The sequence below is a fragment of the Pteronotus mesoamericanus genome, unplaced genomic scaffold (assembly GCF_021234165.1).
Source record: "Pteronotus mesoamericanus isolate MK-2021 breed Mesoamerican mustached bat unplaced genomic scaffold, CSHL_Meso_final contig_317, whole genome shotgun sequence".
Lineage (NCBI taxonomy): Eukaryota > Metazoa > Chordata > Mammalia > Chiroptera > Mormoopidae > Pteronotus > Pteronotus mesoamericanus.
The window spans coordinates 1,500,211-1,511,896 of record NW_026555133.1 but is presented as its reverse complement, the minus strand read 5'-3'; the positions used below and the strand labels follow the sequence as shown (position 1 = coordinate 1,511,896).

Sequence of the window (11,686 nt, the reverse complement as noted above, 5' to 3'; positions counted from 1 at the left end):
GCAAAACTTGAACCCACAATTCCACTCCTCAAGCAGGTTTTGGGCTCCTATCTTCTGCCAACCGATGACACAAACTGTGGCCTCCAAACTGTGGCACCCCCGCAAAGCTCGGGTGCTCCTCACCCAATCCTAGCCACATGGCTTTCCTCGGTCAGTCTTCCCTAAGACCACAGTTCACAGCCCCAAAACTCAGCCCCCAAGCCATGCCCATCCCCCATGCAGACCGGTCAATGGCCGCAGGCCCCAAACCCTTTCCCTGGCAGGGGTGAGGCGGGCATATCAACAGTTGCCAGCGTGGACCTGTAAGCGGAGGTAGGAAGAAGACAGTGTGCTGCGGGTAGGAGGCTAGGACACACAGACTCTGAAAAGGTGACTGAAGCTAGACAGCAACTGGAGACCAGCGAAGACACCTTCTTTTACGAGACTCTTGGGTGGGAGAGGAGGTTCCTGGTGCAACTTTGAACTGAGCTGGCAGAGAGTGACAGGGTGATTTTTCTTTGGGTGTCTTAGAGGAAATGGACTTTGAAAATTATTAAATAAGAGATTGCTTTCCTTTCCACTGAACTCTGTCTTTGGAGCTTTGCCTGATAGACAGTGAGCGGTAGGACCGTCCCTTACTGGTTGAGTTCAGTAATAGTTGGGCACACCAGGGACTTACCCACTTTGGAGTCTCTGGACTTCCCTGAGACCCATTTCCTTTCACCAGCAAAACATTTCAAGACAGCTGATGCCTGGAGAGGGAGAGCAGTGTGAGTTCCTGAGATAAGGAACTCTTGGCACCTGCTGGGAGATTCCTGCAATGCCTGCCAGGGGGCCAGCCTGCCACAAGCAGTCTGAACCCCAGTGTGGGCCATGCAGGCCTTTCTGGAGTCCACACTGTGCCAGCTGAACAGCCAAAAACTGTATCAAATACAGCTGGCTGCCCACCACCTCAAAAGCCAATACTAGAGAGTCAGGTGCTGATGTAAAGAAGAGAGGTTTTATTCAGGGGCCAGCAACCTGGAAGATGGGGACTCTCATCTCAAAGCCCATCTTAGCCTCTCAGGTGTCCTGGCTGGTTCACATAGGGGAACCGTAGGAACAGGGGAACGAAGGAGTTCCTGGCGACGTGCAGTCTCTCAGCTCTGCACTTGGGTGGTTTCAGTGTCATCTTCTGCATGCATCACCCTGTAGCCTCACCGCTCCATCTGCAGTTTTACTGCTGATATCAGGGATTAGGACACACAGGCCATATTTCTGCTGGTTCTGATATGAATCATTGATGCTCGCCCAATTTCTTGGGGTCAGGGTTATTCCTTGGTTAAGCAGGAACGGAAACTGCTGATATCTATAAAATACTTATAAGGAAACTTTTAATATATGAGTCTTCTATGAGTTTGTTGGTATAGCCTATTCTATAACTACCATCTGATTAGTATGTTTTGTTTATTTCAATCACTGTTACATTGTCTCTTTGAGTTTTATGGCTCAGGTTACCTTATATAGAATCTAAGGTAGTTCCAAAATTCCACTCACAGGTTCCTGATGTCATAGATGAGTCAAGCTTCATACTTAATCCTTCACTTTTAAATCTACACCCTGTATTAAGTCCAAAGTCAATGAACTGAACTGAAAACATCTAATTCTTTGTAAATATTTGCATGTTAAGTATCATTTTTCATATCACTTGGAATTTCATTAGAAAATTTTCTAGCTGCTGACTCTCTTCTCAGGTTCTGGGGTTTCCAAAAAAAAAAACCAACTCTGTCCCCTTTCCAAATCTCTAATCCAAGAATCTCAGAGACTTTGTTTTTGTACTACATTATAGCCAAGTTTAAGCTTATTATGTTATCACTTCCAAATGACCAAAATTCCAGTAACTTCATTCAGAGAACATAAAAGGTTTGAGCCAATATTACAAATGATTCTTGCTTCTAAGAATATCCTGTATATATTACACACACACACACACACACACACGTATGGATTCTATCCATTAGATAGAGCCAGAAAGAAAAAGAAATCTAATTTATTTTGTTCTCTATGTTTAACCATTCCATTTAAAGATAAAATTATGAAGACAAAGCCAAAATAAAATAAATCTACCCCACTTGTTGCATTCTTTTTTTGAAGTATTTAATAGTTTAGTCAATCTATTTCTGTAAACATAAAGTTACCAATGCTTATTAATTTAACCAATCCATCTGTTGTTGCTTTTAACTTAAAATCATTCAAAAGTTTTCAACAAGGCATTTTTCTTTTATAATAATTTTCTAAAATTTACTCTCATGTAAAACACTTAGGATTTAAAAAGAATTCTGGAGTTCTGAAATTAACAACGACATCTTCCTCAGTCCCACTCAGCTGATGGCGTCGTGGTTGTCTGCAGCCCACAGAGCCTCAGGTTTTGTTGTTTCTTTGAAAATCTGATGTGATAATAATTGAAAAAGAATTGAGAGTCTTGAGAAGCTGTGGCTCCTAGTGAGCCTTGAAAGCTCTTCCTAATTAACTGGTCATGGAAGAGCCAGTCCACTGAAGAGTCTCGGAAGATTCAAGTAGCAATCAAATGAGAAATTTGTCACTCCTTTCCTTTCGAGGGGCACTCTCTGAATCTGCAGAATGTATCTCTACACACACCGACCAGACTGTGGAAGCCAGGTTTCTGTTCTACTTTGAGTTTTCCTAATTTTTGGATTCTGAATGAAGAATATTGTTTTGTCTCAAAGTTGGCCCAGCCATATTCACATAGTGCTAAAAATGTTCATGTTGTTGAGTTTTTCCCATTAATTAAAAAAATATCTGTGCATCTTTGATTGTTGCATGATCGTTTTCCTTTAAATGTATGATGAATTTTAAAATAGATGGTTTTTTATAATAAAATACAGAGTCAGACCATTTTCTTTTCATTTAATCCTCACCTGAGGACATTTTTTCATTGCTTTTAGAGAGAGAGGAAATTATAGAGAGAGAAACATCAATGTGAGAGAGAAGCATAGATTGGCTGCTCCCTGTACATGCCAACTGGGGATTGAACCCGCAAGCTAGGTGTTAGCCCTCACTGGGGATCGAACCTGTACCTTTTCAATTATGGCACAATGTTCCAACCAACTGAGCCACAGTGGCCAGGGCCAGATCATTCTCTTTTACAATCTCTATAGCTCCTTTTTTTGGGGAGGAGTGTCAAGAGACCCAGTCATTAGGTATCAGCTTCAGCTCTCAGCTTAAGCATTCTGTAAGTAAATAGTTACCTTTCTTTTGATTTTGAAAGATTTTGATTTAAAAATATCCTGAATTTCAAACAATAAATATATTTTCCAACCATAAATAGTAAGAGTGGGAAGGTGTCAGTAACTGCTATAATTATTTATTAATTCATCTGTTTATTCATTTCTTTAATTTGTGGTCGATACATAGCCTGGAAGTCTGCTGTAACCCCCTGGACTCTTGTATTTTAGGTTGTAATTTTATGAACCAACCCCCAAATTCCAAGGTTTGGATATGTTCAAAGTTCTTCTCAAGATTTCTTAAAAAAAACCTGTGGACTTACAGCCTCAGTGTGCTCTCAAGTAATCCCCTGTGAGGAATTCACACAGCTGACAAAAGAATAAAATCTTCACCACTTTAATCTATTACAGTCTCTTCTGAAAAAAATTATTTCTGTCACTAAAAGATAACACATTTTTTTCCCCTGAGAGGCAAGTGAGAAGACGGAAAACAGAATGTTCACTTGCGACCCCTGGACCTCATCTGACTCAACCCACTACTCCCCTTCTCTCCTCCCAAAGGGTCGGACAGAACCCTTCTCTGAGGCCCATTTTGGAGTATTATTTCCTGGTTCTTTCTGGTTGTTCAGATATGGGTTAAAATTTTTCAAGTCTTCTGCATGATGTCTCCTCTGTGAAATCTACACCAATCCCATCGGCATGTGTTTCTGATGGTGATATATTTGTTGATGTTGGATTGAGGCTGGAAAAAAAATCTGGTAAGGGTGACTATTTCAGCTTGCTTTAAAAAAAATTTTTTTTAAAGAATTAAAAAAAAGATTTTATTTATTTATTTTTAGAGAGAGGGGAAGGGAGGGAGGAAGCGAGGGAGAGAGACATAGATGTGTAAGAGAAACATCCTTCGGTTGCCTCTTGCATGCCGCCAGCTGGGGACCTAGCCTGCAACCCAGGCACATGCCTTGACTGGGAATTGAACCGGTGTCCTTTTGGTTTGCAGGCTGGCACTCAATCCACTGAGCCACATCAGCCAAGGCTGCTTTTTTTAAAAAAAATTTATCATATTGGATATTTCAGAGGTGCCATATATATATCTTGACATCCACAAAGTAGAATGCCATTGGTTGAACACACATGGTTTGTCCCCCATGTGACTTGCCTATATAGTTCTCTTATAAGGCAAGGCACCTGTCACCTCTGTCAACCTTTTTTTGCTATAAGGCCTGGATTAGCTCTTCTCTCCAGGCCTTCTCCTCCTTCCTCTCCTTGGTTTCTGCATGTTTGTTCCAATGATCAACTGTGATAATAAATCATCTCTATTATTTTGATAATAAAAATTTAGTGACTTAAAACACTATCATTTTATTATCATAAAACATGAACTGAGTGATTTAAAACATTAGCTTTGTGACTTAAATATGAACTTAGTATCTTAAAGTATTAACTTAGTGACTTAAAATATTAATTTAGTGATTAAAAACATCAACAATCACTTTATTGTTATCTTTTACAGTTCTGGTGGCTCAGCTATTATGCTTGCTTAGGGACTCTCCTGTAACTGTAATCAAACAGTGGGCGAGGCAGGAGTCATCTCAAAGCCTTCCTCATTCACCATGTCTGGTGGTGGATATTGCCTATTGACTGGTATCTCAAGTTCAGGCTGTTGGCCAGAAGATCTATAGGTGGCCTCCCGCTGTGGCCTAGGTTTCCTTGCTGCGTGGTAGCTAGGTTCTAAGAGCACGTAGCCCAAGATAACAAGGTGTAAGGAAGAGCATGATATTTAAACTAGCCTTGGAAGTCACATCTCATCACTTCTGTCATATTTTATTGGTTCAGGTGGTCACAGATGTCAAGACATGAGAAGCGGAATCTTGACTCCACTATTCTATGAGAGGAGTGTCAGTATTACAAAAGAGCTTGTGACATGTTATCTATCAATTATTGTGAAAATATTTGGAAAGCACAATCTGTTAGTCTTCTTTTTAATCACAAGTCACATCCCCCCCACATTCCAAGTACAACCCCTTCCCCAAGTTACATTCCATTATGACATCAGTTTAAAGTCCAGGATTTCATCTAGATGTGGATGAGGCTCCTTGGGTGTGGTATCTCAGGCGTAGCTACTTCATTTAGCTTAGTTCTACTGCTTGTGAGTCCACTGTTCTTCTTGGCTTTATCCTCTAGGATCTTCCTCTTCTAAACCATCCTTCCTTTTTTGTAAACAGTAACCCATGTTTGTAGGTGACTAGTTTTCTTAGCCTGATTCTTGCCCATAGAAGTTTGCAGGTCCAAATTTCTCTGTTCTATTTGTACTATTTCTGTTCCTTTCAATTCAAGCTTATATAAATGTTTAAAAAAATTTTTTTAAATTGATTTTAAAAAGGGGGAGGGATGAGAGAGAGAGGGAGAGTGAGAGAGAGAGATTTATTGTTCCACTTATTTATACATCCATTGGTTGCTTTTGTATGTGCCCTGAGGATTGAATCTGAAATCTTGGCATATCAGGATGACACTCTAACCAACGGAGTTACCTGACTAGGGCCAAGCTTAAATTATTTTAAAATATTGTAGGTGTTATATGTATCAATTATAATACAACCTATTAGACAAAAATTCATATGTAAATTTCTTTGCAATAACCCCTTCTCTCTTGCATTTTATTCTTTGTCCTTAAGATTCTTAAAAGCCCTATTATTTTAATAGAGAAATTTTGCTACATAAACCCTTGAGATCCTTAAAAGGCCTTTGTCTTTTTGAAGCACCACTTTAAACCTTTCTGAGGTTTTCAGGAGTAATTTTTTTATATTTTATTGATTATGCTATTACAGTTGTCTCATTTTATTCCCCTTTGCCCTCCTCCACCTGATACCCTCATTCCCTCCACTAATCCCTTCCCCCTTAGTTCATGTCCATGGGTTGTACATATGAGTTCTTTGGCTTCTCCATTTCTTACACTATTCTTAACCTCCCCATCTATTTTTTACCTACCAATTATGCTTCTTATTCCCTGTACCTTTTCCCCCATTCTCCCCTTTGTCTGATAACCCTTCCACGTGATCTCCATTTCTATGATTCTGTTACCGTTCTAGTTGTTTGCTTAGTTTGTTTTTGGTTTTTTAGATTCCCTCATTGATAGTTGTGAGTTTGTTGTCATTTTACTGTTCCTAGTTTTGATCTTCTTTTTCTTAGGTAAGTCCCTTGAACATTTCATATAATAAGGGCTTGGTGATGAACTCCTTTAGCTTTACCTTATCTGGGAAGCATTTTATCTGCCCTTTGATTCTAAATGATAGCTTTTCTGGATAGAGTAATCTTGGATGTAGGTCCTTTCTTTTCATCTCTTTGAATACTTCTTGCCAGTCCGTTCTTGCCTGCAAGGTTTCTTTCGAGAAATAAGCTGATAGTCTCATGGGAATTACTTTGTAAGTAACTCTCTTCTTTTCTCTTGTTACCTTTAATATTCTTTCTTTATTTTTAACCTTTGGCATTTTAATTATGATGTGTCTTAGTGTGTGTTCCTCTTTGGGTCCAACTTGTTTGGGGCTCTCTGAGCTTCCTGGACTTGTATGTCTATTTCCTTTTCCAAATTAGGGAAGTTTTCTCTCATTATTTTTTAAAATAACTTTTCAATTTCTTGCTTTTCCTCTTCTCCTTCTGGCACCTCTATGATTTGGATATTGGTATGTTTAAAGTTGTCCCAGAGATTCCTAAGCTTCTCCTCTTTTTTTTTCTCCAAAATTTGTTTCTTCTTTCTGTTCCAGTTAAATGTTTATTTCTTCCTTTTGTTCCAAATTATTGATTTGAATCCCTTCACTGTTGGTTCCCTGTGTATTTTTATTTATCTCACTTTGTATAGCCCTTACTTCTTTATTTTGTGGCTGTACTCAATCATTTCTCTGAGCATCTTGATCCACCAGTGTTTGAATTCTGCTTCTGCTAGGTTAGCTATCTCTCTGTTGCTCAGTTCTTTTTCTGGAGTTTTGGTTTGTTTTTTCATTTGGGCCATATTTCTTTCTCTCCTCAATTTGTTAGCTTCCCTGTGTTCCTGTGTATCAGGTAGAGCTGCTTTGACTCCCTGTGTTGGCTACCTGTTATATTGTAAGGGGAGGAGTCATAGGTATTCACCGGGGGTACAACTGCTTTGCTGCTTTGTGGTGCTGTATGTAGGGGAGGGGATAGAGAGGGAACAGTACCACTTGCTCAGCTCTCACCCCATTTCCAGTCACTTCCCCCTCTTCCCAAAAGCAACTGGCACCCTTCTAGCTGCTGCCCTGGTGCTGATTGCCAGAGTGGGTGGGTTTGCTTATGTTCTTGACCCTGTGGGCCCTTTAAACTCACTCTCCTGAGACCTGCAGTTTCTTTGGCAGCCCAACGCCCACTGGTTTTTATAGCCAGAGGTTATGAGGCTTTATTTTCCAGGCATGGGAACCCCGGGCTGCGCAGTCTGGCCTAGGGCTGGGATCACTCACTATCCACTTGTCCCTCCTGTTCTGCTGGCCATTGCCACTGCCTCACCTCTGCCGCCTCACTGTGCCACACTGCCTTCTCTCTGCCCCTCCTACCACCTGAATAAATGTTTCTTCTTTAAATCCTTGGTGGTTGGACTTCCATAGAGTCCAATTTTCTGGCAGTTATGTATGTTTTTAGATTGGTTGTTACCCCTCTTATGGTTATGCAAGGAGGCAAAGCGAGTTTACCTATGTCTCCATCTTAGCTGGAAGTCCACACCACAACTATTTTTAAGATCAAGCTCTGTATGAAGCGTGCATATCCACAGTCCCCTCACCTACCTGCTCTTTGCTTCAGTCCATGGCCATCGCCTTGGCCCCTAAGCAATTCTTGGGCTGGGCCTCCTGGCTCTGGCATCTCTTTCATGTCTCCATCAGTGTTTAAATCTGAAGCCAAGGATCCTCTCTCCATTTTTATTTTCTTGCTCTCCACATCATCCTCTGCTGGATCTTGTTTAAGCGCTCCTTTCAGAATCCTTGTCCTGTTTGTTTCTTCAGTCATTCTAAACTGGCTTCTGGGCATGGGAGTCTGGTCCTACCAGCCAGCCTTGGTAGCAGCTACGTAAACGGCAACCTGTGTCAATGTGCTTGCCAATCAAGAACCACGGGCTGGCCAGGACCTAGGGCAGCGCATGGGTTCATGGGGCTGTAAGACCAGGGTTGCCCGCGGGGCTGGAAAGCTGAGGGACAAGGAGCACTGGACTATTGGGGCCACTTGGCCCCCAGTGTTTGCACTGCTGGTCTGCCTGCCTGCGCTGCTGGCCAGAAAATGCACCTCTCTGCCACACACATGAAACCTGGTGCCAGTGTCACCTAAAGAGTAGTTTTTTAGCCCTGGCTGGTGTGGCTCAATGGGTTGAATGCCAGTCTGCAAACCCAAAGGTCACCAGTTCTATTCCCAATCAGGGAACATGCTGGGGTTTTGGGCTAGGTCCCCAGTTGGGGGCATGCAAGAGGCAACCACACATTGATGTTTCTCTCCCTTTCTCCCTCCCTTCCCTCTCTCTAAAAATAAATAAATAAAAATCTTTAAAAAAGAGTGAGGAGATTGCACATAGACGATATAACTCAATGGGAGGGGAGTCAATAAGACAGCTATGTTTGAAAAATACAATGCGTCACAATATAAAAGGGAAAGCTTAGTCACAGGTGTCATTCTTGCTACAATAAAAACCAAGGGACAGCTGTGTACCAAAGCTTATTTGACAGTCAAAGCAGATCATTTTTAACATGCTTAAATTAATGTTAGAAATCATAAATCAAAGAGAATAATTATAATAATCATGGCTAGAAAACAGTGAGACAGTGAAGATTTTATTTTTAAAAACTGGCTACGTAATCATGCCAGTAGATTTTTTAAATTAAATATTACAATAACAATGAAGCCTTACCAAATCCGCGTGACTCACAATTTGCTACTTAAATAAGATCTGTACCAAGAAATGGGAATCTGTCACCCTTGCAAAGCCAATGCTGAGATGACCGAGTGCCACAGTGATGACTACCTAAAATTCTTTCACCCCATCCACTCAGATACCACGTCCGAGGACACCAAGCAGATGCAGACATTCCGTGCTGGCGAGGACTGTGCCGCATTTGGTGGTCTGCTGGAGTTCTGCCAGTTACCTACTGGCGGCTCTGCAATAAGTCCTGCGAAACTTAATAAGCAGCAGATGAACAGCACTTTGAACTGAGCTGGAGGCCTGTATCCTGCAAAGAAGTCCGAGGTGTCTGGCTTCCGTTATGTCAGTAATACCGTCTTGGCCATCCTGGAACTGCTGAAGTATCACCAGAGGGTGCTGCATATCGACACTGATGTTGACCACGGCGATGACATGGAAGAGGCCTTCTATACCTCAGACCGGGTCGTGACTGTGTCCTTCATAAATATGGACGAGTACTTCCCAGGAACTGAGCACCTTCGGATGTTAGGGCTGGCAAAGGCAAGTGTTATGCTGCTAAGTGCCAGCTCCAAGATGGGACTGACGAGTCCTATGAGGCTACGCCCAAGCTGGTTATATCCAAAGTAAAGGAGATGTCTCAGCCCAGTGAGGTGGCCTCACAGCGTGGCTCCGACTCCCTGTCTGGGGATCTGTTCGGTTGCTTCAGTCTGACCGCCAAAGAGCATGCCAAGTGTGTGAAATTTGTGAAGGGCTCTAACGTGCCTATGCGGACTCTGGGAGGAGGCAGCTACCCTGTCTGTCGTGTTGCCTAGCGCTGGACATACAGGACAGTCGGGGCCCTGCACACGGGGGCCCCTAATGCACTGCCATGCAGCAACTACTTCGAATACTTTGGACCAGATTTCAAACTTCACCTCAGTCCTTCCAATATTACTAACCAGAACACAGTGAGTACCTGGAGAAGATCAAACAGCGAGTGCTGGAGAATTAGGGAATGCTGCTCGTGCACCGAGCGTCCTGAGGTTGCCATCCCAGCGGAGAGTGGCGAAGAGATGGAGACAAGCACGTCCCCATCTGTCCCTCTGACAGGTGAACTGCCTATAAGGATGAGTTCTCTGAGCCTGATGAAGAGGGAGAAGGTGGCCAGAAGAATTCTTCTAACTTCAGAAAGGCCAAGAGAGTCAACACAGAGGATGGAAAAGAAAAAGGCCTAGAGGAGAGGAAGGACGTCACAGGACGGGAGGAAGCGAAGCAGGACAAGCAAGAAGCCGAAGAGCTGACCGCTCGGGTTGTTACTGAGTGGGACTCGGCCTGGAGCGGGTCCGCCCAGGATGGCTGGTAGTGTGTGGGTTCTTGACGTCACGCAGAAAAGATTTCACAGCACCACTTCAGGCGATTTTGAGAGCACACTTACCACAGCTGGGGACAGGGAAAATAAATAAATGAAATCTTTAAAAGAAAAAGAAAAAAAAATAGTAGCTTTAATTATAATCACCAAAAATGCCTTGGCCAGGTAGCCCGGTAGGTTAGAGCATTGTCCTGATACTCAAAGGTGTTTGGCTTGATCCCTGCTCAGGGCACACAAGAAGCAACCAACGAATGCAGAAACAAGTGGAAAACACTTTGATGTTTCTCTTACCTTCTCTCTCCCCCTTCCTTTTTTTCCCCTCTAAAAATCAATAAACATTTGAAAAAGAAATGGAAAATAAATGGGGAGGTGCCATGGACCACTTCAGTTAGGATGCTGAGGGAGGGCTCTCCTTCGCAGGCAACATTTCAGTCAGACGGGAGACATCCTTGCTGTTCGTAGTGCCCCCTAGTCACTAAGGTGTCGGAAATCCTGATACCTTCTGTGTCTCCTTCCACAACACTTTCCCATCTCTATACTCATGTACACTTATATACACACTGTCTCTCTCCGACCAAACGACTCAAGGTCCTCTGAGCCGTCTTCCCAACTAAGTGCCGACCTTCGACTTCCACGTCTTTCTTTGCATTGTCCGTTTCCCAGCCTGAACCCTGCTAAGTCAGTTTAGACAGAATCCTCCACCCTTGGTATCTGGTCATTCCTGGTCGCTTGGGCAAATTTCCCATCATGGCCACCATCCGCCAGCGGACATCTGATCACTGTGGCCTGCCTTCAGCAGAACTTCTCCTGTTACTCAGTTTAACCAATGTTGTCAGTGTAAGAAATGTTCAAAGCTGTAGAGAAGTTTTCTAAATTTTTTTGAGACAAACAGACGATGTGTGCTGGGAAGCAAGAGAGCAAATGCTCCACAGAACGTTTCGCAGGTTCCCTTGTGCCTTTGAAATTAAGAAGGAAATGTGAAATCAGGGAAGTGGAAAAAGAGCAAGGTGGGGACTGAATTACAAAAGTTAACACGATTCTGTGCTTCCTCGAGGGGGGCTATGGCTTATGTCCAAGGCGTGTCAACCAAGATGCCCAGAAACAATGGACAGGGCTTACGTAAGGCAAAGATAATGTTTTACCAAAGAAGTCATATGCCTGGGGCGTGATTTCTCTCTAGGACCCTCCCAGTTAGGAATTTATGATCAGATCACCCTGTGAAGTGAC

General features: G+C 42.7%; 1 pseudogene; it reads left to right on the top strand.

Annotated features, from left to right (window-relative positions):
* The first annotated feature begins 9,087 nt into the window (after positions 1 to 9,087).
* On the top strand, positions 9,088 to 10,453 carry LOC129072254 (histone deacetylase 1-like; annotated as a pseudogene).
* The last annotated feature ends 1,233 nt before the right edge of the window (positions 10,454 to 11,686 follow it).